The sequence below is a fragment of the Lissotriton helveticus genome, assembly GCF_964261635.1.
Source record: "Lissotriton helveticus chromosome 1_1 unlocalized genomic scaffold, aLisHel1.1 SUPER_1_unloc_3, whole genome shotgun sequence".
NCBI lineage: Eukaryota > Metazoa > Chordata > Amphibia > Caudata > Salamandridae > Lissotriton > Lissotriton helveticus.
The window spans coordinates 5,368,625-5,396,227 of NW_027611670.1; the positions used below are offsets into that span (position 1 = coordinate 5,368,625).

The window sequence follows — 27,603 nt, forward strand, 5'->3', positions numbered from 1 at the left end:
TGAGGTACCGTGCAGCCCCTTAACCGATCAATGAGCTCATCAGCTCTGGGGATGGGGTGCGCATCAGTCTTGGTGACTGAATTGAGCCCTCTATAGTCCACACAGAACTGGAGTTCGGGTGTGGTACCCGGCAAGGCAGCCTTTGGGACCAAGCCCACTGGGCTGGCCCAAGGACTGTTTGAGGACTCAATGACCCCTAAGGCAAACATCTTGGAGATTTCCTCCTTAATGTAAGCTCTAACCTTGTCAGTCACTCTGTAAGCCTTGTGCTTGACAGGAGGACTGTCGCCGGTGTCCACATCATGGACGCACCACTCTGTGACACAAGGAAAATAGATCAGAGAATTGCCCCAACAGCTGGCGACAATCTTGCTGCTGATCAGGGGTCAGTGTGGCAGAGAGGCTGACACCATCCACTGACCCATCTTTCTCTGTTGCAGACAGGAGGTCAGGAAGAGGCTCGGTCTCCTCCTCCATTCCTCCATCTGTCACTAGGAGCATGCCCACTTCGGACCTTTCTAAGTGGGGCTTTAAGCGGTTAACATGCAGGACCCGCAAGCGGTTCCTGGGAGACCGCAAGTTCACCAGATAGGTGACATCACTCTTGCGTTCCACCACCTCATATGGACCGGTCCACCTGTCCTGTGGCGCACAAGGCTCCACAGTGTAAACCCTTGGTGGCTAAGATTGCTGTACGCCCTGTATCTACAACAGCGGGTGAGAGAAAGGCTTTCTATTACGCCAATGATATCTTGGCAGTCCTCTCCAGCTCCTGTGAATTGATCCCAGCCCTCATGCACATGATTGAGTCTTTCTCCACCTTCTCGCGGTACCACATCAACAGGTCGAAATGTGAGGCTATACCTTTGATGCCGGGGACCGCAATGGTGTCATTGGTGGAGGCGCCATTCGCTTGGCCCAGAAATACCTAGGGGTGTACCTGAATAGTGATCTCTCTCGGGTAGTGATTGATAACAGTGTTCCAGGTATTGACAAAGTGAGGAGTCAATTTACCACTTGGCTGGCGCAGCGCTTGTCCCTGTGGGGATGCTCCCAAGTTATCAAATTGAATGTGATGCTGAGATTTAACTGCATATTCAAAATGCTTTCCTTGAAGATCCCCGAGGTCTCCTAAGGGAGATGAACTCGCTGATTCAGACCTTTGTGTGGGAGGGATGCAGACCTTGCCTCAAGGCAGCTATATGTATGCGGGCTGCGGTTGCCGCGCACGGGATCCTTTTGGTTGGCTTCATAACTAACACACATTGTGCAGATGCTGGAGCCGACTAATCAAACGCCCACGTGGCTCTTCCTGGAATGCCATCTACTGCAATCGAAGGGATCCCTCACAGCTCTGTACATGGGACTTAGGCAAGCTGGCCGCCTTGGTAAAATACATGCTACTCACTATGCTTGGTATTGTGCTGACCACTTGCTGCGCTCACTGAGTATGATCCATCTTGAAGTGACATTATGGCGGAACATGGATATAACGATTGTGGGGGACGAGCTTGATTGGTCACAGTGGAGGACCAGAGGATACGCTCTATGGACGATATAGTAGGGGACGTGGAGTTGGCCCCCTTTGCTACTCTTATGCATGATTAGGGGCTGCCACAATCGCATCACTGACAGTACCGACAGCTCCTGCATAGCCTGCGACACATGCTGGGCGCTGCCCCTTCTGATCTAGAAACTGACCCAATGTTGCATTTTATCCTGATGTGGAAAGGATTCAAGGACACTATGGTGGGATTGTAATGTTACCGCTTGCGAGAAGCTGACTTGGTATATGGTGCTACCTTTTGTAAGTGTAGCACCCTGCACCACTCCAGGCAACACTTATGGCTATTTTAGCCGTTATTGCGAGTCGGTCGAGGTAACCGATGCGGTCACCGGGAAATCAAGTGATGCAGTGACGCAGTGCACTGGGGTTCGGTTCCACGAGGGATGCTGACCTGAACTGGACGAGAGGACAGATCAGGCCTCAAAGGGATGCAGAACCACTACCTGTGTTGCTGAACCTTTGGGGAGTCTGGAGGAGCTCGGGCTCGGCAGACCGATCGGTTGCTTTGCGGTGCCTGCGACTTTAGGGGAGTGACTCCTTCCGTCCAAGGGAGATTCCTTAAGTTGTCTTGGAGTTCCACAGGCCTTGGTTGTGCTTGTATGGAGCATGGGCACAGACGTTTCAGAGGGCTTGCAGGATGAGGAGGCCAAGAGCAGCAAGAATCTACCCCGGTGCGATTTCGAGGTCCAAAGCGAAGTCCAGAGTACCCAGGCAGTCGAAGTAAAAGTGATGTTGATCTGAATCGAAACCCACATTGAATCTAGGAACCCATCCATAGGTAAGTCCTTAAGTACCCTAAGGTGAGGATTGGGATGATTCAGGGGTCCCTCCCAGAGGAGGGGTCAAACAGTGGGGAGGATAATCCCATGTCCTTTGTCCAGTTTCCCGCTAGAGCAGGGAGTCAACGGCTCCCTGATGTGGTTTGAACTGGAGTATGCAAGGAGGGCAACAAATGTGCCCTTCGAGAAGACTATGTGGCACTGGTCAGCGCCCCCACCCCGGCCTCTTACACTAAATCCAGTCTGGGATGTGGTTACACCTTTCTTATAACAGGAAACCTATTGACCTACCTTCCCATGCTCGGCCCAGCAACAGGAGGGCAGGTTCGTGTCTGGGGTCGGCAGCAGACCTAGGTTGCTGTTAGGCTCTGTAACGTCTATCCCGGGAGCATGGAGGGCTCCCCGGAGGAGCTCTACTGTGGATGGATTCATACCTCCAACACTGGATACGGTGTTGGGTTATGAGTCCAGCAGGTTTGATAGCCTCTTTATTTCTAAACAAAGTGGAAGTCATTTTCTCCTCCTTCAGTAACCAAAAGGGTGAGGCTAGTGATAAGGCTTTCGAGGCAATGGGAACAAATAATTCTCCCACTTTTAACAATTTCACCCCATTAGTGAACAAGGAGGTTACCAATTTGCTGATGGGATGCAGATCCGGTTCTCCTAACGACCCATGTCCGGCTGCGGTAATGAAAATCTCCTTGAATGTAATTTCTAATACCCTGACCTCCTTACTCAATCTTATAATGGGGGCAGGCCACAATCCTATACCCTGGAAAACAACCTCAATCCTACCACTTATTAAAAAACCTAATCTAGAGCGCAGCGATCCTAACAGCTATAGACCCATCTCCCGTCTCCCTTTACCTGCTAAAATTATGGAAAATGCCATGAACATGGAATTAATCTTGTTCTTGGAGAAAAACAATATACTGGACCCTCTCAATATGGGTTCCGTGCGGGACATAGTACAGAGTCAGCACTGATCAAAGCCATGGAAGAGGTCCGTGAGGCGGTGGACCAGGGAGGCTCAGCAATTCTGATCATGCTGGATCTGTCAGCGGCCTTCGACACGGTCCATCACGACGTGTTGATGTGCCGTCTATCGAAGGCTGGAGTCCAGGGTGTGGCCTGGAACCTATTGAAATCCTTTTTGGCCGACAGAGTACAAACAGTTGATCTAGGAGGGGACAGATCAAAACTATTCTCTTTCCCCTGTGGAGTTCCACAGGGATCCTGCCTTAGCACGACGCTTTTCAATATATATGTGAGACCGCTGGCTGCTCTCCTAAGATATTTTGGGCTATTTTTAAGGTCCTACGCAGATGACACGCAAATCGTGCTATCCCTGGAGAGAGGCAAAGAAGTGTAAAAGACTATTAGCTGCCATGACTGCATGGCAGCAATAACCGGGTGGATATCTGCCAATTGCCTGAAGTTGAACGCAGGCAAAACAGAGGTGATTATTTTCGGGAACAACCCCAACCTGAGATGGGCCTCCCCCCACCACCTGCACTTAAAGTTAAAAAATTTGGGGGTGATTGTGGATAACACTCTCACATTTGGGGACCAGGTCAGCAGAGTGGTGTCAACCAGCTTTTTATCCTGAGAACACTGAAGAAAATAAAACTCCTCCTCACAGAAGAAAGCTTCAGAAAAGTTGTCTCAGCTCTCATTCTGTCCCGTCTGGATCATTGCAACAGTTTGTATCTGGCTATTAATAATAAACATCTGAACAGACTACAGATGGTACAGAATGCGGCAGCCAGGCTGCTTACTGGCACTCAGAGGTTTGTGTCAGTCAGAAATGGCCTTCGTCACCTTCACTGGCTCCCAATCAAAGAACAAGCCCAATTTAATGCTCTCTGCACAGTCTTCAAGTCCCTGAGGGGGACCGGCCCACAAGACCTAAAAGAGCGCATTCAATGGCACGTCGGCGTGGCGGAAAGAGCTTTGTTCTTACAGCCATCAATGCCTGGAATGAGCTTGCATTTTATCTAAAATCTGCCACGGAACTCCTTTCTTTTAGGAAAGGTCTGAATACATGGTTGTTTTCAGCTTAGTGTCAAGTGGGCTCAAGGGATGGAGGGTACCAGGTAGATAGTGCTCAGCGCCAGGAAACCCTAGGGTAACAGTGCGCTTTATAAACCCATATAACGTAACATAACATAGCATACTAAACATGCCCAGGTTCGTTCCAGTCAGTTTTGAGATGGTCATCGCGTAATGACGCTTGGCCTCTCTATTTCGGGATGGGTGTTTGTAGGAAGGTGGACTCTGACTACATGGTTGCCCCTACTTTTCAACTATATCAGGTGGTAACCAAACTCTCAAAGTTACCCCCTCAATCATTGCCCATCCCTTCCCAATCATTCTGCAACAACCTTGCGAGTTTGTTCCATGACAAAGTTAATAACATCTATACCAATTTTTCTTATGAGAAGATAGACCATCTACGTTCTTCCCAAATGATCTCCTCTAAACCTGCTCAGCCTATTTTTGATCAGTTTCCACCAACTAACATAGATGAAGTCTCCAGGATTATGACTACCATCAAATCAGGCTCTCCCTATGACCCTTGCCCTCCCTCAATCCTACTTTCAATAGTCAACACAGTAGCTCCCTAACTTACAGAAATTTTTAATTTCATGTTTTCCACAGGGGTCTATCCCGTCACCTGGAAAGACACCGTTCTTAAACCTCTTTTGAAAAAACCCAACCTCGATGCTGAAGACCCCAATAATTACAGGCCTATCGCCAGTCTGCCTTATGCAGCAAAACTAGTAGAAAAACTGATGAACAAACAACTATCACAGTACATTGAAGACCACCTCCTACTAGACGATACCCAGTTTGGCTTTCGTAAACACCACAGCTCCATTTGGGATACCTTGATGACCAACCTAGGGCTGGCACCGCAATTAATGGCCCGTCTGACCTTGCTTCACAAAATGTCAATATTCCAGAATTTAACACACCATGGTAAGAGTTTCTGGCTACGGCCTCCGTAGTGGGAGTTTGCTTTTTGGGGGGTGACCATGGTGCCTGGCACCCTGACTTTTCTCTCCTGTTCCCACGTCCCTTCTCCTCGTGTTTCCCCTCGTCCTCCTTCCCTGATAATCTGCAGTATCTTCTGGGCTACATCACCTCTATCTGGATGGGGTATGTTATTTATTGTTTTTCCGGTTATCAATGTCTTCTCACAAGTTCAAGTTTACACAGTATCTTGGACTCTGCTGAATCGATAAACTTTCATACCTGTTATATGCTCATTGTATATGAAAAATCAATAGAGAAATGAGGTATTAAACAAAGACACAGGGAGTGTTGTCACTTAACATTTGACTTTGACAATACCAAAGGAAGAAACATTACTGAATTTATAGTCATGATGAGAACACATGTAAAATGATACGATTGACAACCAAGTCTCACTAAAATAGACATTCAATTTAACATTCTACTGAACTGTGTGCAGTACCCATGGTGAAATATGAGGAAGGTTTTGCCAACAAAATGTGGGACAGAGGGTCTGCTATCTGATGAATAGTCATGTGTGAAGTTCTAGTTAATCCCCATAGTTTGGAAGAATGGGCCAGGTTTGAGTGAGACTTCAGACTGACTTCCAAATGTGTTAGTGTCACTCTTGATGAGTGAGGCTTGAGGGCTCGATGAATGCACGTCTGAATTAATGTTGCTGTCGAGGCACTCAAGGCTGCTTGCATGACAATGCCACAAAGAGTTGACGTACTCACTAATCAATGGTGTATTGATGACGAGTGTACTATGATATAGGGGCCTATGTGAAGGAGTACAATATTTTCGAGTAGTGAAATGCCCCTCCCCTGTTCTTCAGACCAGTAACTCCCACTCATTTCTATGATACAATGCAAACTGTGTGAGAAATTTCTGGTTCATACTTGGTTGCCCTATCTTAGGAATTAATTGTTTCAAAGATATATTGCTTTATTTTGGTCAGTGAATCTTTGTTGAGAGAGGATGGTGGTTACTGTAAACAAAAAAACAAAGCCTGCAAGAGACCGCTATCTTAATATTTTAGGAGACAGTTGTGCTCTTAAACCAGAAACTCAAAACCTAATTAGAACCTACAATTCAGTCTTGTTCGAGGATATAAAACCATATTAAATATAAGGAATAAGCCACAGACACAGGAAAATTAGAAATAAGCTGTTCCTTAATTGTCGCTTTGACACATGGTCTATGCCTCATTGTCACTGATCTGGTGTATAAAACTCCATGGTATTTACCTCTATTTACTTTGCTATCTAGTATGTTGTGGATTTGAAAAACTGCAAATAAATTATTTAAAAGAATAAATAAGCTGCCCAGTTTAATTGCAAAACTGACTGAAATACTCATATATTCATTAAAATACCAACATATTCATTGAAATGCAGATATATTCTTTGAAATACAGATATATTCATTGAAATACAGATATATTCATTGAAATACAGATATATTCATTGAAATTCAGATATATTTATTGAAATACAGACTGCCACTTCCAGTTGTCACCTTTCTGTAAATACTCTTTAGTCCTCTAAATCAGTGTTTGGAAGATGCTCATCTGAAGTGAAGCTATAAATACTTTTTTACAGCAGCAGCAAAGTGTGAGGCCCTGTACTTGAACTGTCTGACCCTTAAACACATTCACGTCTGTGACATCTGAAATCCCAGGTTTTTACAGGTATAAATGCTTGTTTGTGTGAAATGTATTCACTGCTGAAGCCAGGAGGTGGCAGTTCCGTCTGTGGCCACCAGAGGGCGCGCCTCGCCTGTTGATGAAAAACCACTGAGTTGCACATTAGATGGAAGGGAGAAGGGTTTCCTCTTCCGGGTCGCGGCGGCAGAGACAGCACCAGCAGCGGTGACATCACTTCCGGCCTCTCCTGGTGTGTCCAGTCTGCTGCAGAGGAGGAAAGAGCCCTGTCTGGTGAGCAGATACCTTCATCTTCAGACCCTCACAGACCCCCTCCTCTGACCCCAGATCTGCCCCCCCCCCCCTCCCCCCCAGCCCCAGGAGGAGGAGAGAGCCTGGACAGGTTTCTGCTCAGGTAGGAGAGCTGCCAACTCACTTGGCTGCAATTTTTACTCCATGGATCAGATCCCCCCCCCCCCCCCCCCCCCTCCAGCAGAGGAGGTGAGGCCTGTCCCGGGGTTCAGAGGAGGTGAGGCCTGTCCCGGGGTGCAGTGGAGGTGAGGCCTGTCCAGGGGTGCAGAGGAGGAGAGGCCTGTCCAGGGGAGTAGTGTCTCTCTTTGGAACCCGTACATAGCGCCCCGAGGCTCAGGGCGGAGTCAGAGGCACTGTATGGGGTGCACTGAACTCTGAGCTCCTCTGTCCTTAATGAGAATCCTTCACCGAGAGGCCTGTCCAGGGGCAGAAGAGGTGAGGCCTGTCCAGGGGCGCAGAGGAGGAGAGGCCTGTCCAGGGGCGCAGAGGAGGTGAGGCCTGTTCAGGGGTGCAAGGAGGTGAGGCCTGTCCAGGGGTGCAGAAGAGGTGAGGCCTGTCCAGAGATGCAGAAGAGGTGAGGCCTGTCCAGGGGTGCAGAGGAGGAGAGGCCTGTCCAGGGGGCAGAAGAGGTGTGGCCTGTCCAGGGGCGCAGAGGAGGAGAGGCCTGTCCAGGGGCGCAGAGGAGGTGAGGCCTGTCCAGGGGCGCAGAGGAGGTGAGGCCTGTCCAGGGGTGCAGAGGAGGAGAGACCTGTCCAGGGGATTAGAGGAGGAGAGGCCTGTCCAGGGGCGCAGAGGAGGAGAGGCCTGTCCAGGGGCGCAGAGGAGGAGAGGCCTGTCCAGGGGCGCAGAGGAGGTGAGGCCTGTCCAGGGGTGCAGAGGAGGCGAGGCCTGACCAGGGGTGCCGAGGAGGTGAGGCCTGTCCAGGAGTGCAGAGGAGGAGAGACCTCTCCAGGGGCGCAGAGGAGGAGAGGTCTGTTCAGGGGGTGAAGAGGAGGAGAGGCCTGTCCAGGGAAGCAGAGGAGGAGAGGCCTGTCCAGGGGTGTAGAGGAGGTGAGGCCTGTCCAGGGGTGCAGAGGAGGAGAGGCCTGTCCAGGAGTGCTGAGGAGGAGAGACCTCTCCAGGGGCGCAGAGGAGGAGAGGCCTGTCCAGGGGTGCAGAGGAGGTGAGGCCTGTCCAGGGGTGCAGGGGAGGCGAGGCCTGTCCAGGGGGTGCAGGGGAGGAGAGGCCTGTCCAGGGGAGCAGCAGAGGGAAGGCCTGTCCAGGGGTGCAGAGGGGGTGAGGCCTGTCCAGGGGAGGGGCAGAGGAGATGAGGCCTGTCCAGGGGTACAGCAGAGGTGAGGCCTGTCCAGGGGCGCAGAGGAGGAGAGGCCTGTCCAGGGGTGCAGAGGAGGTGAGGCCTGTCCAGGGGTGCAGGGGAGGCGAGGCCTGTCCAGGGGGTGCAGAGGAGGAGAGGCCTGTCCAGGGAAGCAGAGGAGGAGAGGCCTGTCCAGGGGCACAGAGGAGGTGAGGCCTGTCCAGGGGTGCAGTGGAGGTGAGGCGTGTCTAGGGGTGCAGAGGAGGTGAGGCCTGCCCAGGGGTCAGAGGAGGTGAGACCTGTCCAGGGGTGCAGATGAGGCGAGGCCTGTCCAGGGGCACCGAGGAGGTAAGGCCTGTCCAGGGGTGCAGTGGAGGTGAGGCCTGTCCAGGGCTGCAGAGGAGGTGAGGCCTGTTCAGGAGTGCAGAGTAGGAGAGGCCTGTTCATTGGGTGGCGGAGGCGAGGACTGTCCAGGGGGTGCATAGGAGGTGAGGCCTTTCCAGGGGTGCAAAGGAGGAGAGGCCTGTCTAGAGGGGTGCAGAGGAGGTGAGGCCTGTCCAGGGGTGCAGAGGAAGTGAGGCCTGTCCAGGGGAGCAGTGTCTCTCTTCGGGGCCTGTGCAACCTGGTGTGGTTCTCCTTTCATTTGGTCATTCATGAGATTATAGACTGGTAAAAAAAAAGCTGCTTTACATTCCTTCAAGACTTAGCCTGAAGGCTGCTCCCCATAGCTATCATCAATATGGGTTGTTTGCACTGGTACAAGGTGCCCATTATAACTAGTGGACAGCATATACCAGGCCAACTTCTCACATTGTCCATAAGGGGGCAGAGGAGATGAGGCATGTCCTGCAAGGGTTGGGGTGCAGAGGAGATGAGGTCTGTCCTGAGGGGGTGCAGAGGAGGTGAGGCCTGTCCAGGGGGCAGAGGAGGTGATGCTTTTCTGGTAGGGGGTTGCAAAATAGGCCTGTTCTGTGGTGTGGTGCCGTGCAGAGGAGGTGAGGCCTGTCAGGGAAGGGGGATGCTACAGGCGAGGTCTGTCCAAGGTAGTGCAGAGGAGGCCTGCCCAGAGCTTGGGGGTGCAGAATAGGTGAGGCCTGTCCAGGGGGGTGCAGAGGAAGTGAGGCCTGTCTAGTGGGGTGCAGAGGAGGTGAGGAATGTCCAAGGGGTGCAAAGGAGGTAAGGCCTGTCCAGGGGTGCAGAGGAGGTAAGACCTGTTCTGTCCAGGGGGGTGCAGCTGAGGTGAGACCTGTCCGGGTGGTACAGAGAAGGTGAGACCTGTGGAGGTGGAGAGGGGATGAGGGGCAAAGGAGGTGAGACCTGTGGATAGGGGGGAGGGGCAGAGGAGGTGAGACCTGTCCTGTCGGAGGGAGGTTAGAAGAGGTGAAGCCTGTCCAGGGGGTGGCACAAAGAAGGTGAGGCCTGTCCAGCAGGTGCAGAGGAGGGGAGGACTGTCCATGGGATGTAGAGGGGGTGAGGCCTGTTTGGAGGTAGGTGCAGAGGAGGCGAGACCTGTCGGGGGATGCAGAGGAAGCAAGGCCTGTCCAGGTGGCTCAGAGGAGGTGGGTGAGGCCTGTCCGGGGGTGTAGAGGAGGTGAGGCCTGTACAGGGATGCAGAGGGGGAGAGGCCTGTTCAGTGGTGCAGATGAGGTGAGGCCTGTCCTGTGTTTGGGTGGTTCAAAGGAGGTGGGGCCTCTCCAGGAGGGATGCAGTGGAGATGAGGCCTGTTCGTCCAGGCGGGGTGGTCGAGAGCTGAGTTTAAGTTTGTTAATTGTTGTCCCAAGAGATTTGTGGAATGAGTGTAAGTTGCTTGTAAACTGGCCAATTGAAGTACCACAGAGTGAAGTGCCTCAAAATATTTTATTATATTACAAGAGATTCATGCAGAGTTACAGACAATATTGCAAAGGCAAAGACCGGGTAAAAGAGGGCGCATCTTTTAGCGTTGCATCCAGAGGTTAGTGCACATATCCAGCAAAATGTGAGGGGCTTCAGACTAACATTCCGGATGAGATTTTGTTTTACGCAAAGTTCTGTAGTGAGAATTTTGTTACTAAACAGAAAAATATCAAAGAAAAAATAAGGATGGCTCAGACAAAAATGTTCCAAACGGGTGACGAAAGTGTTTCTCACGGATTGTATTCTCGTTTTGATTCTGGGTTTGTTGCTGGTGTGAATATGGATATGCACGACGTTGGTGTGCAGAGTAATGATGTTCAGTATGTGTAAGGAGGAAATGTTGTTCCTCTGGGTCAGGGCCGGACTGGGAACCCAAACCAGGCACGACAATTTTGACGGACCTGCTCACTGCCTCTTTTGTTGCTGGGGGGGCGATATAGCAGCACCACAGCAAAAACAGCCCCCAGTAACAAATACGTTCCCCAGCACTGAAGAATCGGCCCCCACTCTTCCAGCCTCCCGGGGAAACACCCGAAGCCCGTTCCGGCCAGTCCGGCCCTGCTCAGGGTGTTGGTTTTACTGACATTGGCAATTTAAATACCTCAAACACTAATAATGTGCAGAATAAGACACACTCCTTGCGATGTTTGCAGGAACCTGGGAAACTGGAACATGAATCAGATGGCCAGAATGGGATGTCACAGTCAGTGGTCCCAGCCCAACTGAACTCTGTGCCGAGCATGCAGAATCAGAGGCAGATATATTGGAACATACCTTCAGTTCAGATGGTCCCACAGCCCAGTGCAGAATAGAATGCCAAATTCTCAACAAATTCAGGATTTCAACAAAATCCTCCAGTGATTAATAAGGATTTTCCACTTCTTGCATCTACACTAGGAGTTTCTACTGGACTGAGTCAGACACAATGACGGTGGCTGAGACGGGAGAAGGGTTGCATGCTTGATGCAGTCCTAGAGGTCACCCAGAGTGACCCTTTTGTAGAAGAAGACGTAAATGGGAATCCAGCATCACTTTTAATCAATAAATGTGCCTCCCGTTCCACAGTCAGACTGACGGGAGCGCCCAACCCACCCCTCTTAGGAAAGGAGTCCAAGTTGTAGGCATTTCTAATAAACAACTAATAAGCTGTCAGCAAATGTTCCCGTACAAATTGGGTCAATGATGACTGGCCAGAAACGTATACGTATCCAATTATTATGTTAGGGAATTACCTTGTAAAATGACTTGTGGCTTTTTGGGGAAGAGTCACAATTAATTATCCATTTTGTAGGTGTGGTTTATTAAATTACATTTTGGTGTGCCATGTTTTCATGAGTATTCATTGATTGCTGTCATTTTTACCTCATCGTGAACCATGTCAATAATGTGTTCTCTCTGTCTAAAAACTTAAGAACTTTTCCTTGATTCCTAACTGAGCAGATTCTATATCAGTTTGCTATTTGATATTATAAAAAAAAATTCTTATATTTTAGCACACATTTGTTGTGTGTGGTCTGTCTATTGACTTTACAGCTAGAGTTATTTCTAATTCTGGCTTTTGATATACTTTAGAGGTTACCTTTATGTGATCCTCCTGCAAATATTATGATAATTATTTCTCTGACTGAGTAACCATGTTTATGCCTTCAGTAATTATTTGAAACCTTTAATATAGCTTTGAAGCTTGTTGTAGCTCCAAAGGCAAGGGCCTTTACCAGGGAGCGGTCCTTTAATGGGCAGTATTGCCTGCTATGGCTGACTATAAGGTCATTACACTGTTTGCCCCATGAGGTCAGAATGTGTTAATTACTAAAACAACGGTGTCCCAGAGACCGAGGGGGTTGAAACACCTCCGGTACTCTGAAACCTTTGTTTCAAAACTGTTGCTGTGACACTTGAACAGTTAACAGCCGCATGTGAGACCACGGTGGTTAATTGTTGAACATTCACAGCAATAGCTGTTAAAGGAGGCTGAAGTCAGACTCTGGTTCTCCCTGGGCTCGGTTGTTTTGTAAATCCAAGACGGTTATTTGTAAAATGTGATGAAGTGTGATTGTCGCCTGATGCAAAATTATTTCTTTACTTCCTTTCAAGGTATTCTGGGATGACAGGCAGTGCAGCGTGGCTGCCACCCTTGGGGGAACAAAAAAAATAATTGTCAGGTAAGGATTCCTATAACTTTATGTTTCCTTTTCCTCTGTTTCTTCATTCTCTCTTCCTTTTCTTGATCTCTGTTTTTTTAGTCTCTTTACTTCAACTTTTGACTCTCTCTGTGCACTATTCTTGTTGTTATCAAACTTCTGATAATAATATGATGGAGCCACATTCCTCCTGGAACATGTTGGGGGGTGTAGTGCAGGTCCAGTTCCTTTTTAGGTCAGTTTTGCCCAGCAGTTCCTTAACTATTATCACATTTGTCTCCTCCTCTACACCGCGTGATGATGGTTCACCCTGATTAGAGGTGCCACGCTGTTGCGCTGTTACTGCGTTTAGAAAGTGACTGTGATTTTAAAATGTTATTGAATCATTGTGTGCGTTCTAATGGGGCAATATTTTAAAAACTATGGCACTCTTCTGCTTTTTTTCTTCATTTCAGGGGTGTGGGGGGCTTGTGGGGGTCTTTTGCTCCTTCCCTGGTCCACCATGGCTCGCCAATTGTGTGGAGGGAAGTGAGTGTTTCACTCTTGCTTCTCTTCTCCACTTCCTGTCCGAGATCGATGGGCAGCGCTCTAGTTGTTCCTGACTGGCCCAGCTATTTAATCTGAATGCCGGGCCAGACGCGCAGCGAACGCACGCAGCAGGCGCGCCAAAGGCACGCCTGTCTGTGTCCATCTGTGCCAAGTTTACGCCTTGTGCCAGGGACGCTGTCCTTTTTATTGTAGACCCTGGTAAACCCCTTGTTTACCCGAGAGGACAGCTCTGGAGCTTCAATGACAGAAGGATAGAAGGATGTGCACTGCAGATTGATGAACTGTGAGCATTGGGCTATATGAGGGTGTTAACTGTAAGACAGTCATTGCATTTGCGGGAGCTAAGAAAACCCAAGGGAATACGTGTCCCTACCCTTACCCATGAAACAGTTCTTTTCGGGGTATCTCCTGAACGCCAGATCTCTAATTAAACATAGGGCAGAATTTAATGATTGTGTCTCCTTCCGTAGGCCTGATTGGGTATTTATTGCTTAAACCTGGGCTAGAGATTGCTCAGAGCCTGACCTGGTGGAGGCCATCCCCTCCGGGTATGCGCTGTCCAGACTTGACCTGGTGGAGGTCATCCCCTCAGGGTATGCTCTGTCCAGACTTGACCTGGTGGAGGCCATCCTCTCAGGGTATGCTCTGTCCAGACTTGACCTGCGGAGGCCATCCCCTCAGTGTATGCTCTGTCCAGACTTGACCTGGTAGAGGCCATCCCCTCAGGTTATGTTCTGTCCAGACTTGACCTGGTGGAGGCCATCCCCTCAGGGTATGCTCTGTCCAGACTTGACCCGGCGGAGGCCATCCCCTCAGGGTTTGCTCTGTCCAGACTTGACCTGATGGAGGCCATCCCCTCAGGGTATGCTCTGTCCAGACTTGACCTGGTAGAGGCCATCCCCTCAGGGTATGCTCCGTCCAGACTTGACATGGTGGAGGCCATCCACTCAGGGTATGCTCTGTCCAGACTTGACCTGGCGAGGGCTATCCCCTCAGGGTATGCTCTGTCCAGACTTGACATGGTGGAGGCCAGCCCCTCAGGGTATGCTCTGTCCAGACTTGACCTGGTGAAGGCCATCCCCTCAGGTTATGCTCTGTCCGGACTTGACCTGGTGGAGGCCATCCCCTCAGGGTATGCTCTGTCCAGACTTGACCTGGTGGAGGCCATCCTCTCAGGGTATGCTCTGTCCAGACTTGACCTGGCGGAGGCCATCTCCTCAGGGTATGCTTTGTCCAGACTTGACCTGTTGGAGGCCATCCCCTCAGGGTATGCTCTGTCCAGATTTGACCTGGCGAGGGCTATCCCCTCAGGGTATGCTCTGTCCAGACTTGACATGGTGGAGGCCATCCCCTCAGGGTATGCTCCATCCAGACTTGACATGGTGGAGGCCATCCACTCAGGGTATGCTCTGTCCAGACTTGACCTGGCGAGGGCTATCCCCTCAGGGTATGCTCTGTCCAGACTTGACATGGTGGAGGCCAGCCCCTCATGGTATGCTCTGTCTAGACTTGACCTGGTGGAGGCCATCCCCTCAGGGTATACTCTGTCCAGACTTGACCTGGCGGCGGCCATCCCCTCAGGGTGTGCTCTGTCCAGACTTGACCTGGCGGAGGCCATCCCCTCAGGGTATGCTCTGTCCAGACTTGACATGGTGGAGGCCATCCACTCAGGGTATGCTCTGTCCAGACTTGACCTGGCGAGGGCTATCCCCTCAGGGTATGCTCTGTCCAGACTTGACATGGTGGAGGCCATCCCCTCAGGGTATGCGCTGTCCAGACTTGACCTGGCGGAGGCCATCCCCTCAGGGTATGCGCTGTCCAGACTTGACCTGGTGGAGGCTATCCCCTCAGGGTATGCTCTGTCCAGACTTGACCTGACGTGGGCCATCCCCTCAGGGTATACTCTGTCCAGACTTGACCTGGCAGAGGCCATCCCCTCAGGGTATGCGCTGTCCAGACTTGACCTGGTGGAGGCCATCCACTCAGGGTATGCGCTGTCCAGACTTGACTTGGTGGAGGCCATCCCCTCAGGGTATGCTCTGTCCAGACTTGACCTGTCGGAGGCCTTCCCCTCAGGGTATGCTCTGTCCAGACTTGACATGGTGGAGGCTATCCACTCAGGGTATGCGCTGTCCAGACTTGACCTGGCGGAGGCCATCCACTCAGGGTATGCTCTGTCCAGACTTGACCTGATGGAGGCCATCCACTCAGGGTATGCGCTGTCCAGACTTGAGATGGTGGAAGCCATCCCCTCAGGGTATGCTCTGTCCAGACTTGACCTGGCGGAGGCCATCCCCTCAGGGTATGCTCTGTCCAGACTTGACATGGTGGAGGCCATCCACTCAGGGTATGCTCTGTCCAGACTTGACCTGGCGAGGTCTATCCCCTCAGGGTATGCTCTGTCCAGACTTGACATGGTGGAGGCCATCCCCTCAGGGTATGCTCTGTCCAGACTTGACCTGGTGAAGGCCATCCCCTCAGGTTATGCTCTGTCCAGACTTGACCTGGTGGAGGCCATCCCCTCAGGGTATGCTCTGTCCAGACTTGACCTGGTGGAGGCCCTCCCCTCAGGGTATGCTCTGTCCAGACTTGACCAGGCGGAGGCCATCCCCTCAGGGTATGCTTTGTCCAGACTTGACCTGTTGGAGGCCATCCCCTCAGGGTATGCTCTGTCCAGATTTGACCTGGCGGAGGCCATCCCCTCAGGGTATGCTCTGTCCAGACTTGACATGGTGGAGGCCATCCCCTCAGGGTATGCTCTGTGTAGACTTGACCTGGTGGAGGCCATCCCCTCAGGGTATGCTCTGTCCAGACTTGACCTGGCGGAGGCCATCCCCTCAGAGTGTGCTCTGTCCAGACTTGACCTGGCGGAGGCCATCCCCTCAGGGTATGCTCTGTCCAGATTTGACATGGTGGAGGCCATCCACTCAGGGTATGCTCTGTCCAGACTTGACCTGGCGAGGGCTATCCCCTCAGGGTATGCTCTGTCCAGACTTGACATGGTGGAGGCCATCCCCTCAGGGTATGCGCTGTCCAGACTTGACCTGGCGGAGGCCATCCCCTCAGGGTATGCGCTGTCCAGACTTGACCTGGTGGAGGCTATCCCCTCAGGGTATGCTCTGTCCAGACTTGACCTGACGGAGGCCATCCCCTCAGGGTATGCTCTGTCCAGACTTGACCTGGCGGAGGCCATCCCCTCAGGGTATGCGCTTTCCAGACTTGACCTGGTGGAGGCCATCCACTCAGGGTATGCGCTGTCCAGACTTGACTTGGTGGAGGCCATCCCCTCAGGGTATGCGCTGTCCAGACTTGACCTGTCCGAGGCCATCCCCTCAGGGTATGCTCTGTCCAGACTTGACATGGTGCAGGCTATCCACTCAGGGTATGCGCTGTCCAGACTTGACCTGGCGGAGGCCATCCACTCAGGGTATGCTCTGTCCAGACTTGACCTGATGGAGGCCATCCACTCAGGGTATGCGCTGTCCAAACTTGAGATGGTGGAAGCCATCCCCTCAGGGTATGCTCTGGCCAGACTTGACCTGGCGGAGGCCATCCCCTCAGGGTATGCTCTGTCCAGACTTGACATGGTGGAGGCCATCCCCTCAGGGTATGCTCTGTCCAGACTTCACCTGATGGAGGCCATCCCCTCAGGGTATGCTCTGTCCAGACTTGACATGGTGGAGGCCATCCCCTCAGTGTATGCTCTGTCCAGACTTGACCTGGCGGAGGCCATCCCCTCAGTGTATGCTCTGTCCAGACTTAACCTGGTGGAGGCTATCCCCTCAGTGTATGCTCTGTCCAGACTTGACCTGGTGGAGGCCATCCCCTCAGTGTATGCTCTGTCCGGACTTGACCTGGCGGAGGCCATCCCCTCAGGGAATGCGCTATCCAGACTTGACCTGGTGGAGGCCATCCACTCAGAGTATGCTCTGTCCAGACTGACCTGGTGGAGGCCATCCACTCAGGGTATGCGCTGTCCAGACTTGACCTGGCGGAGGCCATCCACTCAGGGTATGCTCTGTCCAGACTTGACATGGTGGAGGCCATCCACTCAGGGTATGCACTGTCCAGACTTGACCTGTGGGAGGCCATCCCCCCAGGGTATGCTCTGTCCAGACTTGACAAGGTGGAGGCCATCCACTCAGGGTATGCGCTGTCCAGACTTGACCTGGTGGAGGCCATCCCCTCAGTGTATGCGCTTTCCAGACTTGACCTGATGGAGGCCATCCCCTCAGGGTATGCTCTGTCCAGACTTGACCTGGCGGAGGCCATCCCCTCAGGGTATGCTCTGCCCAGACTTGACCTGTCGGAGGCCATCCCCTCAGGGTATGCTCTGTCCAGACTTGACATGGTGGAGGACATCCATTCAGGGTATGCTCTGTCCAGACTTGACCTGTGGAGGCCATCCCCTCAGGGTATGCTCTGTTCAGACGTGACTTGGTGGAGGCCATCCCCTCAGGGTATGCTCTGTCCAGACTTGACCTGGCGGAGGCCATCCCCTCAGGGTATGCTCTGTCCAGACTTGACATGGTGGAGGCCATCCCCTCAGGGTATGCTCTGTCCAAACTTGACCTGGTGGAGACCATCCACTCAGGGTATGCTCTGTCCAGACTTGACATGGTGGAGGCCATCCACTCAGGGTATGCGCTGTCCAGACTTGACCTGGTGGAGGCCATCCCCTCAGGGTATGCTCTGTCCAGACTTGACCTGGTGAGGGCCATCCACTCAGGGTATGCTCTGTCCAGACTTGACATGGTGGAGGCCATCCACTCAGGGTATGCGCTGTCCAGACTTGACCTGGTGGAGGCCATCCCCTCAGGGTATGCTCTGTCCAGACTTGATTGGGGGGGGGGGGTTGGGAGCACTTTATAAAGACACCTTCTCGTTCTTCACTGAGGCCCTCACCACTCCCTCAGATCCCTATCAGGCCCTATATTTCTCCTTGAAGATCCTACCCACTGATAGTTTTGTGGGAGTGGTCAGCTACCGGCCTCCCGGACCCAGAGGAATGTTTAACCAGTACTTCAGCAATCAGATTGAGCCTTATTTGGGTATATCCAATGCCACACTTTTGGGTGATTTTATCTTCCATTTGGAGAAAACTGTGCTCTGAAACTCAGGTTTTCCTGGAAGCTATGGACTCCTGTGGCCTTCCTCAGCTGGCGAGAAGCCCCTCTCATACGGTGGGACACATTCTGGACGGGATCTTCTCTAACGATCCGAGGATAGAGGTGAATGATCCGATCCCACTCTCTTGGTCTCATCATTACGCCATTCCATTTTTTATGCGAATTGCAGAATCTCATCCTGATCCCAACTTTAAGCACAGTGTGGAGATGAAGAGAAACCGTAGCCGCAAAAATAAGGAGGATCTCCGAATTAAGCTTAGCAATTATTTGCTGTCTCCCCCCCCTGGATGTTAACTCAATCTATGATGATTTTTCCAACTGGCTCTTGGTGGCTCTGGACTCTCTTGCCGCTCTTAAGGAGCATTATGTGGCCAGAAAACGCCCTTCGGCACCCTGGTTCACCGAAAGGTTGAGAAACCTTAGGCAGGTATGCCGACAGCAGGAAAGAATATGGCGCAGTGAGCGTATCCCAGCTGAGAGCAACCTGCATAAACTCAGATTGCAGGAATATAGGCTAGCTATTAATGAGGAAAAGGTTATCTACTGTTCCAAGATGACGGAATCCATCAAATCCCACAGGGAACTCTTCACTGTGATTAATTCCCTCCTAGCCCCCTCGGCCTCTGACAACTCCGAGGTCTCCCAGGAGCTACGTGATAAAAAGGCATGCTTTTTTATGACAAAATCAAGGACATATATTCCTCCCTGGAGATATCCAATGTCGTAGGGTCAAAGGCCGATTGTCCTTCGGATTCTCTGGTAGCTCCTCCAAAGAATTGCCGCTTGAGCGCCTTTCCCTCTATACTTCAAGGAGACACGGAGCGGCTGTTAAGTGGAGTTAGATCTGGCTCCGCTATGGAGCCCTGTCCCCTGAAGATTCTGAAACTAGGAATGGAGGCTATTGTTCCTACTTTGACCGTAGTTCTTAATGCCGTTATTACTTCTGGCCAGTATCCCACTGCCTGGAAAATGGCCGTGGTTAAACCTCTCTTAAAGAATCCCTCTCTGGATCTGGCAGAACTAAAGAACTACAGTTCAATTTCCTGTTGCCCGTCCCAGCTAAAATCTTGGAGAAACACCTGAACCTCCATCTTAGCACCTATCTAGAGGACCATCAGTTGCTCGATGGCTCGCAACATGGGTTCAGAAGCGAGCACAGTACCGAGACGGCATTAACTGTTGTTTTTAACAACATTCGACAACAGGTCGACGCAGGACACACCACCTTACTGACCCTTCTTGACCTAACGGCAGCCTTCGATACCATCTCTCCCCTTAGATTGGCTGGGAGGCTCCGGGAAATAGGGATTGAGTGCTCCGCCCTTAATTTGCTTACATCTTTCCTTACGGAACAGGCTCAAAGAGTTACCATGGGTCAATTCTTTTCTGCTCCTAAACAGCTGTTCTGTGGAGTTCCCCAGGGATCCTCTTTGAGCCCCACCCTTTTAACCTTTATGTAGCCCTGCTTGCCAGGGTTGTACGATCTTTTGGCCTAGAAGTGTTATCCTGATGACACTCAGATCATGATTACCATCACTGAGAGTGTTGAAGCTTCAGCAGCAAATTTTAAAAGCTGCATGCAGGCCGTAGCTGCATGGATGGTAGAGAACTATCTAAGACTCATTAATTAAACCCAGAAAGCAGGTTGAGGCTGCCTGTTAGATTGCAATTTAACGAGTTCAAACTGTTTTTAGGTCTATTCCTGGCATTGTTTAGCTATTTCCTAAAGTCGTTTGCTTTTGAGCTATGTATGCATTTGTTGTAAATGATTCTTAGAGATGTCACTTGCTGGAGGTGTTTAAGCGAGGAGGAGAATCTCCATGACCCTTCACTCAATCTTAGATTGCATCTTTCAGCGTTGAGACTACCATTGTACCAAGGCTCGGAGTCTTTGGTGGATACTCTTTTTGTTTGGAGGGGTGACATAGAGTCTAGAATGTTTGTCATTGAATTAGTGTAATGATCAGTAAGGTCCTGGACATCTGACATGTCGTCGGAGGGGGAAGGATATAATTGCTGATAGATGTCAGTTCATTCAGGTTTATGTTTCGAGGGTTCTTTTTCCAGTGTCTGTTTTCTTTTATTTTAACCTTTTATTAGGATAGCGATTCAGCGATGAGCAAAGTGATGCAGTGGTGGTCTGTCCAATCACATGGAATGATAGATTCAAGTTGAATGGAATTAGCTTTAGAGATAATTAGATCCAATGTCGCTTCCAGGTTCTGGGTAGGACTTTTGCATATTTGGATCAAGTTTAGATCAGCTGGGAAGGTTTTTAAGCCAATCACTGATTGGTCATCGGGTCATTCCAGTAGAGGTTGAAGTCACCAAGGAAGATTTGGGCGCAGTATACACCGGAGTTGGTTGTGATGATTTCCATAAGTTGTTCAATGGATGGGAGGTTATCTCCTGGAGGGTGGTAAAACGCATGCAGTTTGTATCGAGGCCTATCTTTACTCAGGATATCGATGTCTAGGTATTCACATCAGATGAGAGTAACGTTTTGTGCTTACTTCACAGAGAGATTATTGCAGTGAGTACAGGGGTTACCTCCACCAGGTCTGTGTGGTCGATCTAATCTGATGATGTCGTAGCTGGGCGGTGCTAGAATGTTGAGCGTTGGTGTGAAGGAGTAATTTAGACAAGTTTCAGTCAGGACTATCAGGTCAAGATCATAAGTAAGGATAAGGTCAGCAATATCCACTGCGTGTTTAGATGCCGATCTGCAATTGAGTAGCGTACATTTCAGGTGGGGGGTGGCAACAGCGGAGGCAGCCTGAGTGATGGGAATTTGCTTGAAGTTGGAATTGTTACCTTCTCTGAGATTGGGCCTAGCATCTCAATGTGGATTTGACTGAAGGAGGAGGAAGTAAATATTGTTGTACAATTGAGTATCTTTCAACCTGATGTGTCGAGTGGAGGCGTGGGGGTAGGGAATTGTCTTGCAGGTCAAATGTGGAAACGTTGTGATTGCTGAGATCCCATTGGGCGTGCGGGGTGACATCCGTCTAACATGATTGTTATTGGATCCCCTCTGTGGTGGGATTACAAACATATTTAACTCTGGTAAGAAACTCTTCGCATAGATTCTACTTAACAAGGCTAAGATTTGGCACACTACATTATATAACAGCATTCTCAAGCAAGGAAAAATGGTCCTATATTTCACCAAAGTGCCCGTGTGATGGAAAGACCCCCCCAGTCCACTATGCACTTCTTACTGTTTTGTACCTTTTATAAAGATATACAGACAATTGTTATAAAACCACTTTTTTAACCAGTAGGCTTTTCCATTATAAACACGCTTTTAACTTTTTATGTACTATGGATAATGTAAAAACTGTTTATTCTGTTATTAATTTTATACAAAGGGCGATTAGGAAAAGAAAGGATTTGTCACATCTGGATGCATTAATATCTGAAAAACCTGATGACTGCCTTTAGTTGTGTCATTATTCCGTAATGTTTATATAATCTATCATCCTAATCTCAAATATGTTTATGAATCATTTTTTTCTTCCCCTTTTGTTATATGTTTGGATTTTGCACAAAAACGCTTGTTTTGTACATATGCAATTTTTGCACTGATAATTATCAGAGTACCACATATTGAATAAAGATGTAATGCCTGTTATGAAATACTGTTTTTTTAAAGATGTAAATATTTGAAAACAGTTTTTATTTATGTGTATATAGTACCTTCTGTCTAGTATGCTTTATGGTTGTATATTTTACACCGAATGAAGCTGGTTTGACTTGACTTGACTATTGGATCGCTGAAGGGAGTGTCTAATCATACCCATCGGTCTGGTGGCACACCAACAATTAGCGGGCTCGGAGGTGACGGATATTAGGCTTTACACCTCAGCCGTAAGTTGATGAAGCTCCTGAGAGATCTCGGTGAGTTTGGCGTCATTAGTAATGAGGGAACAGGAGGTCGTGATGTGGGCCAGGAGGCCAGGTGAGACTGCTCCGGTTTATGGTGTTAGGTAGAAGCTGAGTTGGGAGAACCAGAGGAGGGGGGAATAGAGATGGAGTCATGATTGAGGAGTGGGGGTGTGGGCCTCATACACTGATTGATGAGTCGATAGGCGCCATGTTATTTGTCATGTTAGGGGGTTCCGAGATAGCAAGTGTCAGGGTTTTCCGGAAAGGGTGTCACAGATGCATCAGTGCTGACAGCGGGGGCTCAGCACTTTCACCCATTCTTTTTAATCTACTCATGGAGCCCCTGGCAAACGCATTGAACTCAGCAAACATTCTATATCACCTAGATGCAGACGACACCCAACTATATATGAAAATCTCCTCACCAGAAGACTTCATCTCCCTCAACGCTATTCCACAGAAAACCCAAATCCTACTTCATTCGAAAACCTGGATTAGAATTAAGTTAGGAGATGGGTGCCATGTCTCAAGGAAGCTTTCGACCAATAGTGGTGTCAAACAAGGCTGCGTGTTGGTTCCACTCCTTTTTTCAATTTGTTTATTTCAGACCTATCTCCTTTACTTGCCAATGTCCATTCTCATCCCCCTCAAATAGACGGATCCCGCATTAGCAATCTGTTATATGCTGACGACCTTGTGTTACTGAGCCATAAAAACGTAGGACTACAGAGGTTGCTTGATCAGCTGCGCTCCTACACAAAAATAAACTCCCTTAATCTGTATTTGCCAAAAACAAAATTAATTTCTTTTGGGAAGCGGAAGCAGCAGAGAGGTGGGTGGTTCTTTAATAATAAAAACATTGTCACAGTATATCATTAAAAATACTTGGGAATTTTTGGTGACGCCAGAGGCTCCTTTCTAAAGCAAAAAGAGGCAGTAAGGGCAAAAGTCTGGTCACTCGAGGTTGCCTCAGCGAAACTTTCAAAACAACTACTTGTCCCAAGCCTTACCCCATTGCTAAAGATGATGAAGGCAAAGATAACCATCTCCCTATCATATGGGCATGAGATCATGATGTGCGCATTAAGTACCCCTCTAAACAAATTAACCAACAACATTTTTGAACGAGCATGGCGCCTGCCAAGAACCTCTTCACCAGCCCAAATCAGACTTGAACTTGGACTATTAGACCATCATGGTGTCGAGCGGGCGTGTTTATCAAGCTTTGCATAGACTGCGCGATTCCCGGGAAGGCATCTTGGAGGTTAGACTTTGGAATTAAAGGGCGCCAGGCAAGATGGCCGCACTCGTATGAGGCTCTTGCGGGTTGGGCAACCATCCACCTAGCATTTGCGTCATCTTATGCAAAAATCAACAACAAAGCACTGAGAAGGCTTGCGTGGCAGTGCAGCATTGTGTTGGAGCCAATATATTGGTACATATGCAGTATCAATCGGAGGATTCATTACCTGCACCCGGAGCTGGGCTCCGCAAAATGGCGGCGACCGAGGCGGACTGCTGATTGTGGGAGAGCGCGGGCAGAATATGGCTGCCACGAGAAAGGCATCGACTGCGGCGCCTGGAGGGTGCTGATGGTGTCCGCTACCCCAGCTTGAGTCCGGAGTCCTGCCCGAAGACTGTGGCGCCATCGTGACGGGAGGAAGACGTCGCAAAGGAGGCCCCGGTAAGGCGCGCCCTTAAGCTGTGTGCGGTCTCTGATACCAAGGGGACCCCCTGGGCTGCTCGGCTGTGGGAGAGGAGCAGAACGGAGACTGCCCGTTGGTGACAGGGGGAGAGGGTCTGGTGCTGCGGTGCGGTGCGGACCACTGCGAGGAGGGCTGGGGCGCCCCTCCCTACCCCAGCAGACTAGCAGTGTCTGCGTGCTGCCGGCGGGCTGCTGGAGCACCCAGGAGAGACAGAGAAAGGTGCACTGTTGGACTTCTATGCATTGGGCCCGATACATGCACAGCCCACCACGAGACCTGGGCTGTCGGCGCTGTGGAGGCAGTGGAGGGGGAGCTTCCCGTGTGGCCTTGCGGGCTGGAGAGCCTACGCCTGGCACCTGAGGTCACCTCCCTTCAGTGTGGCATGTCCTATGGCACGGCCTAGAGGCAGATCAGACCCCATTTGAGCATAGGGCTACCCACCTGGGAGAGCCTCGCCTTGAGGCGGCCTAACTTGCATCATTGCTGCTGAGGGGCTGGGAGCTGAGGACGAGGCCCCACTCCCCTCCCCCATCTGCTGGATCCTCCCATAAGCCAGGCTGGAACTGAGAACCGATTTCGAACAACGCTGCTGTAAGGCCGGACACAGGTCTTGTTTTGGCGGAAATCCCTCTAGGCGGATTGCTGCTTTGGCACCGTACCTCTTTTCTGCTCTAGCCCCAGAGGCCTACTTGGTACTTGACCACTATGTGAAAGACCATTGCATGGTGTTCACTCGGGGAGGCACAACAGTGACTGATTGTGGACGGACCCCCTCCCCTTCTGCTTAAGTACAGTAGCACGCGTCCCAACCCTCAGAGATGGGGAAGCTAGACAGACGCCAGCCAAAGCTAACTTTCGAAGCACGAAAGGTCACCCGCTCGGAGGCAGGTCAGGAGGAGGACCACGCGGAACCCCCACCCCCCTTCACTGCAGACTTAAGGAACTTCTACTTATCATGCAGTCCAGCTTGACCTCCATCGATCCCAAGATGGACTCCATGAATGGGAGGCTGGACGGAGTCACGCACAGGGTGGACACACATGAGGACCAGCTGACGGAGGCGGAGCGCCGTATTTCGGACCTAGAGGACTCAGCCACTGCTACCACGTCTCGAACATCTGACATGGAAAAAATCCAGGCACAGGACTTTATTAAAAGCTTGCCGAAGCAGCAGACTGCTCGTGCATCTCCTCCCCACCCCCTGGAAGACCGCGGAGGCGCCTGCTGCACCGGCCCTACACTAATGATTGCATGATGGACGAGAACTCGCCGTTCCGACATGCCCTTTCCTGGATGCATCCTGTTTCACACAGCCGATGGGTGTTGAGGGGAGGCATGCGACGTAGACACTGACCAGATGGTCTGTATGGACTTCCGATGTGCTCCTCCCCCCTGCCCAGCCCTGCTGAGACTATTAAGCCCGGGACGGGGCGTAGTTGGTAAGTCCTCTGTCCCCTTATTGTGACCTGCAAGCTGGTAAGGACTTTAATCCTTCAGAACGCCTATATCCTCGCACTGGTCACCCATTAAGCCATAGACTTATAATGTGAACTGACACGAGATGACCTTCTAACGTTGCCCGAATGCCCTCGCTCCTGCGAGAAGGTATTGGATGCCCTCTAGAACTCACCCATCAGGTGAACCCTACCCACTGTTTGAACATTTTGACTGGGGTAGAAAAGTTTTGGTAGTTTGATTTTCTCTCTCAGTCTTATTGTTTAGAAGGGAGTTATGGTGTCTCTCAGGACACAGAATTGCGGGGAGGGAGGGAGGGAAGGGGACCACAGAAGGATTGGGCAGCTGATGTGGGAGGGGGTAGGGGGAGGCTCACTTATCGCCACAGAATCATACAGTTTAATGAGTTGCCACACGCCACTGGCTGTCAGTCCCAGTTTGCAAAACCGATCTGCGACCGCCACTCGACACACATTGCTGATGAACATGTATTGCCATGTCTGCTGCCGTGCCTGATCCCCCGACTCACCCAACATACCGGTTCCTCACATGGAATGTACGAGGGCTGGGAGTTCCGCACAAGCGCCGACACATCCTATCCCACCTGCACCGACACAACATACACTGCGCTATGCTGCAGGAAACACATTTTAACCCTAGCACTGCATTTGCATCTCACTGGGCCAGCTATACCAGCTTCTCTTCCTACTCATCGTACGCACGAGGCACGTGCATTCTTGTGAGGAAAACTCTTCCATACACTCCTAAAGGGTCTCTGGTGGACAAGCAGGGACGATACTTCATTACCTGGGGCAGATAAGCCGCACAGACCTTCACATTTCTCCTCTGCTATAGGCCCAATTCCAATGACCAGGAATTTTTTAGGCTACTTCGGTGTAAAATCCTGGAAATAGGCTCCACACACTTACTTTGGGAAGGGGACCTGAATGTCAGCATAGAGCATGCTATTGACCACTCACACCAGCAACCACACCACTGGTCCACATCCCAATCGACTTTAAAAATGATTGTTGCTGATCATGAGATCGTTGATGCGTGGCAACATATGTATCCGTTGCAGAGGGAAGGGACCTGCTTCACCACGGCTCGGGCCTCCTGGTCCAGAATTGATATGTGGCTTATCACTAAAGGGCTTATCCCGTGGCTGTCACACTCTCTCCATCTCCCTCGCACTTACTCCGACCATTCCCCAGTGCTCATCACTCTTGCCCCCCGCATGAAAGGTCTCCCTTTTTGAACTGGCGACTGAATCCACTCTCCTTGCTTGACTCGGTCTTGAAACAAGAGCTTGAGCCGGAGATTGCAGATTTTTTCCCGCGCAATGAAAACGTAGTTGTGCACTGCTCCATGATATGGGGGGCATTTAAGGTGACCATCCGTGGCCTGTGCATTGCCAAGAGCTGGGGAATCCTTAAAGACATCAGGGCCAGACTGCGTATGCTCGAGGGCGATCTCAAAAATATCGAAACTCAACTACAGACACCACCGACGCCTGAGCTGCAGGCACAGTTCAGGAGCACACTAGATGAATACCAGGACACTGCGGAGAGCGAGTGTAAATTCAGGGGAAAGTACTCTAGGGCCCGCCAGTACGAGAAGGAGATAGGCCGGGTAAGGCGCTGGCATCCCTGATCCGGCCCCCGCGATTCTGGAATACAGTCCTAGAGGTGGAGGATGAGGATGGCCAGATCCATAGGGATACGGCTGATATAGAGGCAACCTACTGATGAATTGTAATATTCCAATTAAAATAGGCAGGATTAAAAAAAATGAAGAAAGTCTTTATTTACAGAGGCACAGTATCAGCTCCTAATGCAGCAGCTGTCTCTCCAATAACTGTCTTCCAAAATATTCAAAATAGAATCCTTACAAAGTGGCTTGAAGCAAAATCATAAGAATACAATTCTATTAAAAGGGCAATGTAGAGAAGAATAAAAAGGGAAATGGAAAAGGAAATAAAACATGACAATGTAACACGCTTCTATAAAAATTTGTATAGGACTCAAAGGGACCACTGAGTTTGATTCCTTTTTTGAGGACACAGCGATTGCGTTGTTGGGAGATGTCCAGCGAAAGTTTATTTTACGACATCACGAGGATGAGGAAATGGTAACAGCTATAATGCAGCTATCGTCAGGGAAGGCACCGGGCCGGAGGTCCTCCCGGCAGAATTCTATAAAACCTTTCATCATCTGCTCATCTC

At 50.5% G+C, this 27,603-nt stretch overlaps 1 protein-coding gene across 2 annotated transcripts in view; it reads left to right on the plus strand.

Moving 5' to 3' along the window:
* LOC144805852 (uncharacterized) overlaps nt 1-27,603 on the plus strand; it is a 115,094-nt gene that overhangs the window by 10,427 nt on the left and 77,064 nt on the right. The window contains exon 1 of one of the 2 annotated variants that reach the window (XM_078672332.1): nt 7,312-7,424. The exons of the other annotated variant lie outside the window; for it this stretch is intronic. The gene's annotated coding sequence lies outside the window, so the exon portion shown is untranslated. Of the gene's footprint in view, nt 1-7,311; nt 7,425-27,603 lie in introns of those variants that run through there. 2 annotated transcript variants of the gene reach the window in all.